The sequence below is a fragment of the Nycticebus coucang genome, chromosome 2 (assembly GCF_027406575.1).
Source record: "Nycticebus coucang isolate mNycCou1 chromosome 2, mNycCou1.pri, whole genome shotgun sequence".
NCBI lineage: Eukaryota > Metazoa > Chordata > Mammalia > Primates > Lorisidae > Nycticebus > Nycticebus coucang.
The window spans coordinates 61,327,939-61,342,034 of record NC_069781.1 but is presented as its reverse complement, the minus strand read 5'-3'; the positions used below and the strand labels follow the sequence as shown (position 1 = coordinate 61,342,034).

The following is a 14,096-nucleotide window of genomic DNA, read 5'->3' as shown; positions in this document are numbered from 1 at the left end:
CAATAGGGTAACACTTTTTAGGATTCAGTCTGGCTAGATTTACCTTTCATTCATTCTTCTATCCATCTATGATACATTCATTCTTCATTCACCTATGTAGTTAAAATTGATTAAACCTGTATTTGGTTTAATGACAAAGGATGCACAAAGACGAACAAGATGGTTTCTGCTCTTACAAATCTTATAGACAGAAATGCAGTTAGGAAAATAATTATAAAATGTGTTATAGTCCAAGTATGGACCAATGAAGTCTTATGTACTTCTGTCTTCATAAGACTCTCTTTTCAGGGAGCATGTTTATAGAGAGGAGGGGATTACCAAAACCTTCACAAAGAAAGTGGTTGTTAAGGAGTTTCTAGTTTCTTATCAGAAGTGTGTTAGAGGTGAGAAAGTTTGTGGTAGATCCTGGGTCTTAAGAATAGTATAGGTAGGGCGGTGCCTGTGGCTCAAAGGAGTAGGGCACCGGCCCATATACCGGAGGTGGTGGGTTCAAACCCAGCCCTGGCCAAAAAAAAAAAAAAAATAGTGTAGGTAAATGCTTCTTAAATTTTAATCTATTTCCTAGTAGCCTGGAGTGGGGGTTGCTATGACAACAAATATGTAAAATAGATTCTAACTCATTATGTCTGTCCTGGAGCCTGAGATTATGCATTTCTGTTGTTCCTAGGTCAGGCAGTTACAGTTGATCTAGGGTTTACACTTTGATTATTGGGGGACTTAATGGAAAGTAGAATATATAGTTGAGTGGAAATACTAGGAAGATTTTATTCTTCCATTTTTCCTGTCTCTAATATTGTCAAATACTTGTAATAGGGCTTTTTTCATGTGGGATTAGTGGGGGTATATTTATAAAGTAATGGATAAAAACAAAATCTCGGGTCTGGGTGCATGAGTATAGATCACAGACTAAATCAGTTTACCTATGCGACTTTGGGCAAGTTACTCAGGTTCTCTAAGTCAGCTCTGTTTTATCATTTATAAAATGGTTATTATAATTGAACCTACCTCATAGGAGTTTCATGAACAGTACATGAGGCAATGCATGGTGGGCATTTAGAGTAATAAATGTTAGCTCTTAATATTATTATATAGAAAAAGACACTTCTTATTTTTCTTTTGGTAAATTTGAAATTTCTTTTTTTCCTTTATTGGTGATGATTTATCTTCTCTTTTCCCTGACCTTACTTATAATCTGAATTATTGGTGAGGTAACTGACAGCCTTTGTCATAGAAAAGGGTAAAGCTAATTGGTTCACATGGGATTGAAACCTATGACCTTTGATTTCTTAGCATCATGCTCTTAACTAGCTGAATTCTGAATGACTGCCTCTTCTTCTCTCAAAGTGATTGTTTATCTTTTTTCATGCAAAACTACTCAGCCTTGGAGGAATACCTTGCAATTGAGAACAAGAGGGAAACCTAAGCCTTAAATTTGCTATGTTTATCTGTGAATGAGATACACACCATGTGGCTAATGACAGGACCATAAGAACGAGTTACAGATTTTAACCATAGACTTGTTTATTTTTATTTCTTCTCACCGTTATTCTCTATTACTTGATTTCTTCAGTTGGAGAGAATTTTCTTTATGTTGTTTTCCTGTATATTCTCACTGTATTGTAAAATTTTTTTGTTACAAAATATTTAAAACCTACAAAAGAATAAATGTAATGTCTGTGTACCCACCAGTAACTATCACCGATATTCTTGGTGATACCAAGGGCTCTTCCTTGATCCTATTTTACTTTTTCTCTGAGGATAATCACTCTTTTGGATTTCATGTTTATGAATTCCTGCCCATTAACATAAGGTAGATACAATTCTGACACTTCTGGGAGTGGGGGAGAAAAAATGGATGCTCTTCCTTGGGGGCTGCCTGGAGCAATTGCCTCACCTGGGAAGAAGGACAAGGCAGGCTGTCTTGGTCCTATCCCCAGCAACTTGAAAACCTAGGGGAAGGAGGAACACTCCTGGACTAGGCAACCCAGAGGATTTGACTGTTCATTATAATGGTTCAATGGCAATATCTGAACCACGCTGAGGGCCCCACCCAGAGATATAAAACAGATCAGAGCCATTACCAGAGCCTTTTTATTTTATTTTTTTGCAATTTTTTGGCCGGGGATGGGTTTGAACCTGGCACCTCTGGCATATGGGGCTGGCGCCCCACTCCTTTGAGCCACAGGCACCACCCTTACCAGAGCCTTATTGTCAGAATAGTTAGTGAACATATCTTGCTATCTTGTGTACTTTGCTCTTGCTCTGTAAACTTACCTTTCTCTTCCTCGGTAAACATTGTTTCATGCTTGCCTTGTTTGGTGGATCTGGTCGATGTTTGGCCACGAGTATACCAAGAACCAAGCTGTCTGAACCCCAACATTAAAACTATCTTTTTAAAAATAGTGTTCGGAGGCCTAATGCAACCACACACGCAACCACACACGACCCCTTTGCCCTTGTTCTCCTCCTCCTCTCCTCCTAAGACAAAGACACAAACGTTCTGGGTAGCCCACCCCCTTTTGAGCCAAAAGACCCTAAATTTCCAAGCAAGCTATGGAATGTGCCCACCTCTGATGGCCCCATATAAAGGGGGTCTCTAACTGCCCCAGGCTCAGACACCATCTTTGTACTGCCCAGGCAGGTTATGTTCCATTTATATAAAGTTACTTTTGAGTATTGCTGTAATTAATTCCCCCTTCTATGTAATAGCCTTTTGTATGAAAAAACTATAATTTATTTATACTATAGTCTGATTTTTTTGCCTCACCCCATTCATATTTTGAAGGCTGGTCCCTAATGAGAGGATACTGGAAGTGGTGATACAGGGTTCCTCCATTCAGGACTGGACAAAGACTCTAGTTTCCTAGGCCTGGGCAATTTCATGTAAGCCAAGTCTTTTCTGAAGTGGATGCCCTGTTGTTTTACCAGGAGCTGGAGGAATTGCATTCATTTGTTAATACACTCATCAACATTGAAGTCTGCCAAATCCTGACCAAATGTAATTCTCAAGACCACCTTTTTTTAAATTTTTACAAAACAGTATATAACCCCTAGAAAAAAGACCTGTGTGAGATTTCCCACTTAAGTTTTTCCCTCTGCAAGAAGCCCTGGTGCATTTTTATTTTTTTCTGTCTTACCACTAATCTGTGGTGCATGGGTTCATTCTTTAAATCTCTGAGTCCAAGGACCTTCTCCCGAAAGAAATTCTACAAACTGTGGGACATTTAGGAGGTATTTGAAGTTGGAACATATCATGGATGGGACTAGTGCCCTTATGAAAGATGCTTAACACCTCACCCCTTCCACCATGTGAGGATACAGCAAAACAGTGCTGTCTATGAACCAGAAAGCAGCCTCCCAACAGACACATGTTAAATATTATATCATTTAACATACAGACTAAGATAACTTATCAATTCCTTATAAATGAATTTTTTGTTTTTATGTTTTTATAACTATGGATCTTTACACACTGCTGCTGTGAACTTTGTAATACATAGTATTTGTCTTCTGACTCACCTGTCATTGTCAAGTTACTTGCCAAGGTGGCTATCTCAAATATAGACTTCTTACTTGTATTCTTAAAAAGGATAGAATTATATCTCATTGTGGTTTCATTTTATATTTCTTTGATTTCTTTTTCTTTTTTTTTTTATTAAATCATAGCTGTGTACATTAACGTGATCATGGGGCACCATACACTGGTTTCATGGACCGTTTGACACATTTTCATCACACTGGTTAACACAGCCTTCCTGGCATTTTCTTAGTTTTTGTGCTAAGACATTTACATTCCACATTTACTAAGTTTCACATATATCCTTGTAAGATGCACCGCAGGTGTAATCCCACCAATCCCCCTCCCTCTGCCCAATATTTCTTTGATTTCTAATGATTTTCAGCATCTTATTTTTACTTTCCGTGAAATATCTATGTCTCATGCCCATATTTCTATTAAGATGTTTGTCTTCATATTGAAATTCTTTATTTTGGATACTAACCTTTTATTGATTATTGTATTATTTGACATAATGCCAGTTTCTGAAATACATGAACTCCAAATTTATGTCTCTTGCGATAATTTATTTCTTATTTATATAACAACCCAATGGGGATATTGTTTGGGCTTTCAACTTCTAAGTAGTGATTAAGATACTCAGGCATCTTTCATATGGGGATCCACTGTCTATAAACATGACTCCCAAAGTTGTCCTGTGATCATGTCTACTCCAGCCATCCAGAGGTGGAAAAGTTTAGAGGATCACATTTAGAGGTTCTATGAATCAGGCTAATGCTACACTACTTTTGCCAACATCCTATTGGCCAGAACTCAATTCTCTATCAATACCTTATGTAAGCAAATAAGATCGAGAAATATGAGCCCATTTTTAAAAGGAGGAGACAGTTTATACATTAGCTAACAATCTCAAGTCTTAGCTATCAGTAATAAGTGTTGCAATATTTTGTTGTTTTGGCTTTTTTTAAACTTACTTTATGATGTCTCCTGAAAAATGAATTTATTAATTTTAACAGAGTTCAGTATTCAAAATTTTTTCTTATGGTTGAAGTATATTATATCATGTACAAGAAATTTTACTTTATTTATTTTTTTTTCCACCAAAGACATTCGCCTTAATTTTTTTTGTTAAAGCAAATGACAAAGATCCAGTATACCAGCTTTACTTTTTAAACCTAAGCTTAACATTACATATTTAAACAACTGTCAAAACTTACTAAGATGCCAGCATTCATGCACAGCTAGAAAACATCCTTATAGTAAACCAGAAATGTTTTACCATTAATGTGTTAATATCTTTCACTACTAAATACTGAAAAAAACTGAAATTATTTCTGTAGAAGGTTTATCCTGCGGTGCTAAGTTCATAGCAGGCTGACACTACGTGGCTCACGTTTCAGACACAATGGAAAAGCAGGTCCATGCTGGTGTTAGTGCACTCTGTTCTACCACTACTGAGGAATCGGGGCTCATCTGGAGTACATTTAATAAAAAAGCAAAGTGCATACAGAAATTTACAACAATTTTAAAGACAAATAAATGGTCCTATTATGTGGTCCCAACAATAAACTCAAAAGTCTATGAGAAATACGGCTCCAATGAGCTGTTTATAAATACTCAGATTAAGTACAGTGATACTGAAAGTCGAGTTTGTTTGAAATCTTCAAAAAAAAGTTCCTGTTAATCCTCAAATGGTGCTTGTTACAGTTAACATTCTGTTAAACGCGTGCGTTGAGTCACTTGTTATCCAATGCTCCTTACCATTTATTGTCAGGGACTTTAGCTGCCCGTCGTCCTCAACTTCCACTCTTTCTTGACCATTCTCCACTATTCTCTTTGTAGTGATCTTTCTGCCATTAACTATTTTTGTAGAAGTTGATATAGACTTGAAGTTGCCCATCCCACTACCACCAAATGATGTGGAAGAGAATGAAGTGAGACCCTCATGATCTAGCGACCCAAATGAAGAAAATCCTGCAGGAAATCCCACAGAAAATCTTGTATTAAAAGAAGAAAATCCACTTCCAAAAGGTGGAAATCCACTGAAGCCAGAGAAAAACGACCCTGTTCCTTGGTTTCTGCTTCCTCGGAGACCCCTCTGATTCCCAATAAAGTCCTCAAATGGGTCTTCAAAGAAGTCAAATCTAAAGGGGTCCCTTCCACCAAAAAATTCCCTGAAGACGTCCTCGGGCTTACGGAATATGAAGCCATAATCAAATGGATTGTTCAAATGACTTCCACCTCCTTCACCGTTTAATCCTTCTTTGCCATATTTGTCATAGATTTCCCTCTTTTTTAGGATCTGACAACACCTCATACGCCTCACCTACTTGTTTGAATTTTCTCTCTGCTTCTTCTTTATTCTCAGGGTTTTTATCTGGGTGCCACTTTAGTGCCAGTTTTCAGTACGCCTTTTTAATATCCTGGGCTGAAGCATGTCTCTGCACACCTAGAACATCATAGTAATCCACCATGTTTTAAATTGTTGTTAGAACAGGTCGGAGGACGCGGACGACCGACCGCGGCGGCGGGAAGGAGGGAGGGGGCGGCGGCCTGGGGCTCCTCGCGGCTCTGGCATGGCTGCGCTGGTGGTGGCGGATCAGAAATTTTACTTTAAATTGATTTTTGTGTTTGTCGTTAAGAAGGGAATTCAATTTAATTTTTTAAAAATCTGGGTATGTTTTTCTTTCAACACTATTTAGTGTTTTAATCACTTTCTCATGGTAGGCAGTGACACATCTGACATTTATTATTGCATACATATATGGGTCAATTTTTGGGCTTTTAAAAATTTATGCTGGATAATTTTTGTTTTTTGAGACACAATCTCATTTTGTTGCCCTTAATAGAGTGCTGTGGTGTCAAAGCTCACAGCAACCTTAAACTATTGGAGTCAAGTGATACTCTTGCCTCAGCCTCCCAGATAGCTGAGACTATAGGTGCCTGCTACAATGCCTGGCTAGCTTTTCTACTTTTAGTAGAAACAGGGTGTCACTTTTGCTCCAGCTGGTCACAATTCAACAAAGTATAACAGGATATTATACTTTCATCCTGTTACAGGGTCAAAATAAATTTTTAACATATCAGGATGAGGTTATCATATCTAAAAATTAAATTATACTTAACACTATCTCATTGTCACACTTAACTAATTTTTAGATTTATATATGTAAACCCATTTTAAAAAATTTATTTGATTTATTCTACAACATTATTTTAAATGAAAATTGGCTTGTAATTTATTGTTTGATTTAATTATATTCAGTAATTTATATTTTTAATTCAATTGTATATTTAGACGTGGCCACACAAATATATGAGAACTCTTCTTTTCATAGTTTCATATTCAATCAACCATCAGGAGAAAACAATAAAATAAAAGGTATTGGCATGATTTTTAGGCTTGATAAATAATGAACTTTTTTATTTAAAAGAAAACTTTGAAGTCTTTATCCTTTATAAGTATTAACTATAAACTTTTTTCAAGCTCTTTGTGTATTATAGTCACAAAATTTGAATTCATTATAATCATGCAATTCTACTATTTTGCACAAAAGTAAACTATTTCTGCTTTTAAAAAGCATTGCCAATAGATACTTTGATATTTTAAGCTTACTTTAAGTTCCAAGCAGAATGGAACAGCCTAAGATATTAAAATCTAGAAATTTAGCATATATAATGGAAACTGCAACTCAACTTTAACTACTCTGTAGTGGCACTTCTCTTGCTGCTATAATAAAACTTAAGAATGTTTAGTGATTTTTTTTCCCCTACTATTATTCAAAATTACATTACCCTTACTGAAATGTGAATGGCTTTTTGTGGATTAATTAAACTGTAGCTGGTTTGCCATCTGGGTGCAGCTTGTTTAGCTGCCTTTCTGCAGAACAGTTTCTCCCAGAATACAGTATTTTTTGTTAGAATACAGCTGCTAGGCTTTACTTTCTAAAAAAACAAATAGTTTATGCTTTCTTATAAGATTTGTATGAAAATCAATTTGTAAAATAAAAAAACTTACTTTTTTTAATTTACTACTTTTTGAAGGTCATTAATAGTACAAGCTTTTTTATATTTTTCATAAACTTATACAAATATATTGCATATCTTGATAACTTGTAATATTAAGTAGAATCCTAGGTTTAGGGTAAATACAATAAAAAATGGAAACGAGGGAATTAACTAAATCTGATTTTTATGGCTCAAGTGGTTTCATTAAATTAGAGTGTGCTCTGTGTTGTTCATTAATGAACTTGTGCCATATGCTTTAACTGTTCTGGTCAATAGCTGATAAAGAAAGGCTTGTGGATTTGCTTTTTTTTCATATAAAGCTGGATGAAAAATCCACGTGATGGGCTTTTATCAAAGGAGTTACTTTGAATTCAGTAACTACTACTAAGGCAATATGGCTGGCAATTTGCGACCCAAAGGTAGTCATACATTATTGGAGCACAGCCTACTGCGCTTCACATTACACAGATGTGAAGGCCTGATTATAGCTGCTTCATAATTAACAGTGATCCGATTTGTTTTGTGGCATAAATGGTGCATGTGTAGAACATTAGCCATGGCACTCTCATTCAAATTCAACTCGAGGGCTCAGCGGCAGGCTGGTCGCGAGCTTCAGGGAGCAGAATCACAAGCTCCTCCATATGTTCTTGCTGCATCTCACTACGGCTGTGAGTGCACGGTAAGTTCCCCAAAGAACCTAATCGTGTTCTGTAATTACAGCCCGGCTTTCTGCTGGCTAGAAATGAGGGAGAAGCTGAAACACTCCCTCATCAGATAATTTGTAAATTACTTTACATGGCGGTTGCCTAACTCAGTTGGTTTTCAACTGCTGAAATTATAAATAATTGTAACAGATGTGGCAATATGGCTGGCCTCCAATAAATGAGGCCCTTGATAATTTGGCCAACCCTTTGACAGGCCAATTTAATAAAATGTGAACAAAATCTTCTTGCTAATAATTTATCATCCTTTTTCCCAATAGAATAAATTTAATTACCCTAGCAGTTAACAAGGTCACACCCAGATGCCAAACTCGGCTACAGTTTTGATAATGCAATCAGGAATTGAGAGGTGATGACAGCGTTGTTGTTTTTTTCATTACCTGGCTTCACATAAACACAGGTGGCGTAGCTTTCTTGTCAGTTTTTAGTAATTACAGGCTATTATGGAATGCATAGTTAGCAGATTGAAAACCACACTTTAGTGAATTTGAGTATGATTGAGGTTTTAATGTATAGAGATGATAATGTATAACAAGCATAGTCCCTTGCTTATACTATTAGTGCACAAATTTTGATGTTTTTACTGGTGACATAAGTGTTAAATGTTTATAAAACTTGGAGCACGTCTTATAATAAGTAATGGATTATACCCAAAAGTCAAATATTAGAAGTATATGTGTACCCTAGAGGAAATTTAATTCCTTGAATTCTAGAAATTCATTTTGCGATACTACTAACTTATACATTTTAAATATTCATATTTACTTATAAATTCTGCAGAATGTGAAGCTTGTAACATATTTTGGAAATACTGAATGTGTTTCATTTTGTTCTTTAAGGTTAAAAAGAAATCTGTATAAAAATCAGTCTTTTCCTACTTTCCATCCTGGTTTTTGAGTACATTCAGGATTAGTTTATTCTTGGTATTGGAATCTATAATTAATGAGTATAATGTGGAGTTAACACTCTGAACACTCTTCTGTGACATGTAAATATCACTCATTTTGTCCATTCAGTGTGATACTTACATGTATAATATAAATACTTAGCTTGTGGTTGCTCAATTCTTATACCAAAGATGCTGTTGTCATCTGTTAGATGTGAGTATAAGCCAATAAAGTATCCATTTGTAACCCACTAATTGATAGGTTAGTATATAATATATGGAAGGAGTTAAAGTATATAAAATTAAATATCTCTCTTTTGTTGTTCAGTGGCTTGACTGTACCATACAGGTATTTAGAGATGAAAGAAAAGTTAAAGTTGACTGACTGCTGTTTAGTAGTAAATGTTGCTATATATAATGTGACAGTGTTTATGAGAAGACATGGTAATAAAGTTTTACCAAAATGTGTCAGTAATTTTCATCCATTTTGCAATTCTAAATGCAGTCTTTGGATACTAGGTTAAAAGTGAATAGATGAAAGTAATGCAAATGCTTACATTTTTAAATAGAGAATTCAAGCTGAATTTGTGGATAGTAGACATTTATGACTCAATTTAGTGGTAAGAGTGGTGTAAGTTTAAACTGGTATACTTAATTCCATTTGTGAATGTCTAGTATAATACTGTTTTGACTTATGCTATATCACATTGACTTGATACCATTTTTTTCAAGAATATACAAATATTATTAAAGTCATTCATTTTCAAGTTATGGCTATTTTAGCTAAAAATGTTTGTTTTATAAATTGGTAATAAATGCATTTCCAATATTGATTTCCTTTTTATTTTATATTAATTTGGGGGGTACAGTTAGAATCCCATAGTTTGCATTTGTAAGGTTAAAGTCAAAATTTGTAGATGTGTCCTACACCCAGGCAGTTGGGTGGGGATTACCCAACCCCTTTTCTCACACCCCTCCCTACTGCTTGAATTTCATTGAGTTTTTCTCTCTAATGTTGATTTTTTTTTTTATTAAATCATTGCTGTGTACATTAATCTGATCATGGGGCACCATACACTGGTTTTATGTACCATTTGACATACTTTCATCACACTGGTTAACATAGCCTTCCTGGCAATTTCTTAGTTATTGTGTTAAGACATTTATATTCTACATTGAGTAAGTTTCACATGTACCCTTATAAGATGCACCGTAGGTATAATCCCACCAATCACCCTCCCTCTGCCCATCCTCCCCCCTCTAATGTTGATTTTAATTATAAAATGCCAAGTTTCAACAGAGAATCAGGCATTTCATGGGAAGAAAATCATATATATGTGTATGTGTATATATATATATGTACATGTATATATGTATATATATTCACACACTCTACACATCCTTTTTTACTGTTATCTTCCTAGAAGATTTGAGTTGGTTTTAAGAGAACAGTCATTCATGTAGTTAGTTTGCCTGATATTTCTGTATATGTTAGATATTTTATACACATACACACACTCAGACACATATGTTTGATTGTACTTGATTTTTAATGACAGATTGTTTTAGGAGAAAGTATTTCTTTTCCTGAGGTATCATGTCCTTTTTAAATGTTTTTATGTTTTTGTTTTACAATATATTGCATTATGTGTTGGCAAGTTTGGAATTTATAAATTTCTTAAACAAATGAGGTAATATACAGGGTGGCCATAAAGTCTGTGTGATTTTTAATTGCACACGGTTTTAAATTGCACATGAACTTTATGGCCACTGTGTATGTAAAATGCTTTGCCAGAAGTAAGATATAAATACTTTTTAAAACTAAATGCTTATCATTATTATTTCAATGTGGTATGAAACAAATATATTTGGTTAAAACGTACTAAACTGTTTAACTTATAATTCTTTGCAATTAGTGTATCTGTGAAGTAATTTTCTATTTGTTAGACCAGTATTCAGTCTACATTGTAATAGTGCCATATAATGTTGCTTGGACTTAATGAAACATAACTAAAAATTTAAGTTATATAGTTTTAAAAATAATAATTGGCACAACCCTTAAACACTCCAAATCCTTTTATTCTATATTTCTTATGGAAATTTCAATTGAAAAAAAAAAAAGCTCTTTTGGTCAATATGAAAAAGAAAGTGTTTTTTTTTTTATAATGGCAACTTAAAGAGATTACTTCCAATTGAGACCTTTAGACATACAGTCCAGTCCAGTGATCATTTGTCATCATATTAAACATGATCTAGCACCAAGCAATTATATGCCAAGACTGTCCAAAAAAGGAGTAAAAGATTTTTTAATATTAGGGAAAAAATTACTTGTAAAATACTAATTACTATTAGAAGAGTTAACTTTTCAAGGATTTAAAAATTTTAAGAATAATAGGATGAACCTCCACAGAGAAGGGATTATTTAACTTGATTTTGCTATACATGTAAAACAGCCCTTAAAAATGATAAGGATCGGCTCGGTGCCTGTGGCTCAAGCAGCTAAGACGCCAGTCACATACACCTGAGCTGGCGGGTTCAAATCCAGCCCAGGCCTGCCAAACAACAATGATGGCTACAACCAAAAAAAAAAAAAAAAAATAGCCGGGCATTGTGGTGGGCGCCTGTAGTCCCAGCTACTTGGGAGGCGGAGGCAGGAGAATCGCTTGAGCCCAGGAGTTGGAGGTTGCTGTGAGCTGTGATGCCATGGCACTCTACCCAGGGTGTCAGCTTGAGGCTCTGTCTCAAAAAAAAAAAAAAAAGAAAAATGATAAAGGTATGTAAGGATATACATAAATGGGCTGTCTAGAAAGCATCCTGCCATTATTAATATGATTTTTCATAGTACATGGCTGGATACTTCCTGGACAGTTTGTATATATTCACACATTCTGTGTTATATGTGTATATATGTAATTATGAATATTAAGTTTTAAAACACAAGTTAAAAGTATAGTATGGTTTGGGTTCAAAGAATAACTTTATAGTGGAGTAACCTGACAAAACATTCCTTCAGCTAGGTGATAGGTCAATACCAACAGTCATACATCATGTTGATAGTATGTAACCTTGATATGATGCCATGATGCTATGTTCTTAGTTAATAACATTTGACTGTTGAGTCTTTAATTACAACAAATGTACTGCATTAATTTAGGATTTTGTTAATAATAAGAGGGGAAACTGAATGTGTATGGATAGGAGGTGTAGATATGCTCAGGTTTTCTGTACATATAAAACTGTTCTAAAAATAAAATCTAGTAATATAAAAAGTTAGTTGGTTAAAGGACAGAATTTATATGTTTCAAAGTCTGAGAGATATATCCCAAGCTTACCACTAGGAACGTGGATGAGATTATGGAGAGACTTTCACTTAACATTTCTCTTACCTATACTAAAAACTTTACATTTAAATTTTATTCATTTTATTTGCTGAAAAAAATACTTTGAAAAGGTTAGTGGCATGATCATGTAAAAAATTTCAAGAAATTCATATAAGTATGAAGAAAAAATTCACATAAGATAATGCTGTATCATTCAAGGTTTGGATTTTTCTCTCTGTGCATGTTTGGGGAAATCTGTTTCTATACTTTGTATCCTGCTTTTCTCATTTAATCGATCATCTATATCTTTTTATATCAGCCCTCGGCATAATTAGAGTAGTATGTCAATGGCGTGGTATATTTTTATGGGCTTTCGTGCATATTTCCAAATTCCCCTAGAAAATGTCTAGCAGATTATACTTTATTCACTGTGTTCTCAAAGAACAGCAGTCATAAACTGGGTCCCAGTCAATGTTTAAAAATTTGGACATTCCCTTAGAAGACCTAATTTCTTGTTTCTTCTGAAAAATCAGTAGATTTAGCAGTAGTAGGCCACATTCCTCTATGAAAACAGTTGGCTGTAGTTGAGTAGTAGTTGCCCAAATACCTCCCTTACTCTTCCACAGTGAACCTGAGTATTGATTATTCACTTTGTTTATAATTTAAAAAATTGTATTAAGAGAAATGCGAAATACTTTTGTGAGTGTATCTCTAGCAAAAGTGATAAAAGATGAGAGAGAAAACTATATTTAAAGAAAACGGAAATATGAATAAGTCACTTTGTGAAACAGAAGCACATATCTACATGTATATATATAAAAAGTGTAATTTTAATATGTATAAAAGGTGCCTCTGTTGGATGAGTTCTAAAGCTGTTATTTTAAAACACATGAAACACAATGACGTAGTGACCTCTACTTAATTGTCTGTGTTATCTTTTTGGCTCCTGTGTGAATTTGAGTTATGATTACTTTCATGGTATTTTAATTCTGATGATCTGCTTTTTTATTTTTTACATGTAACCAGTTTATTAATTTTTATTGCTGAATAATATTCCATTGTATGAAGATACCACATTTTGCTTAGCCAGTCTATTGATGGCACCTGGGCTATTTTCTGCCTTTTTTTTTTTTTTTTTAATTGAGGAATTTTGAAGGACTGCTGCCTAATATTCCTTAATGTGAGAAATAATATCAGCAATATTAATGTATTAATAAAAATATTAATTCATTATTACAGAGAAAGTATCCCGTTAAAGCACTTTTAATGTCTTCATTAATATGTAACTATTTTTTATTCCGGTTTCTTGAATGAGTAGTAAAATTTTATACTTATGATAGCTATAGCATTATCAAGTGATAACTTAGAAAATGCATTAATTAAAGACCACAGGCTTATTTATTGGATATCTCAGTGAACTAATATTATTTTTCCTTTTCTAGTCTACATTTTTGTTTGACCTTGAATAAATTATTCAAATTTATTTGATAATGATGGAGTGACAATGTATCCTTCATAATTTTATTAAAGGAAATCTAGACAAGGGTATGTAGCCTTTGAAAATTGTTTACCTTGGCAGCCCAATCTAAGGAAATATTTGTAAATGTCATAAATTGATTATTAAAAGGAGGAAAAGTAAGAAC

The 14,096-nt window shown here is 34.3% G+C and overlaps 1 protein-coding gene and 1 pseudogene across 6 annotated transcripts in view; one reads left to right on the top strand and one right to left on the bottom strand.

Annotated features, from left to right (window-relative positions):
• The window catches only part of CNTLN (centlein), a 379,922-nt gene that overhangs the window by 158,960 nt on the left and 206,866 nt on the right, over nucleotides 1-14,096 (top strand). The window lies entirely within an intron of this gene.
• LOC128568694 (dnaJ homolog subfamily B member 6-like) lies at nucleotides 5,205-5,991 on the bottom strand (annotated as a pseudogene).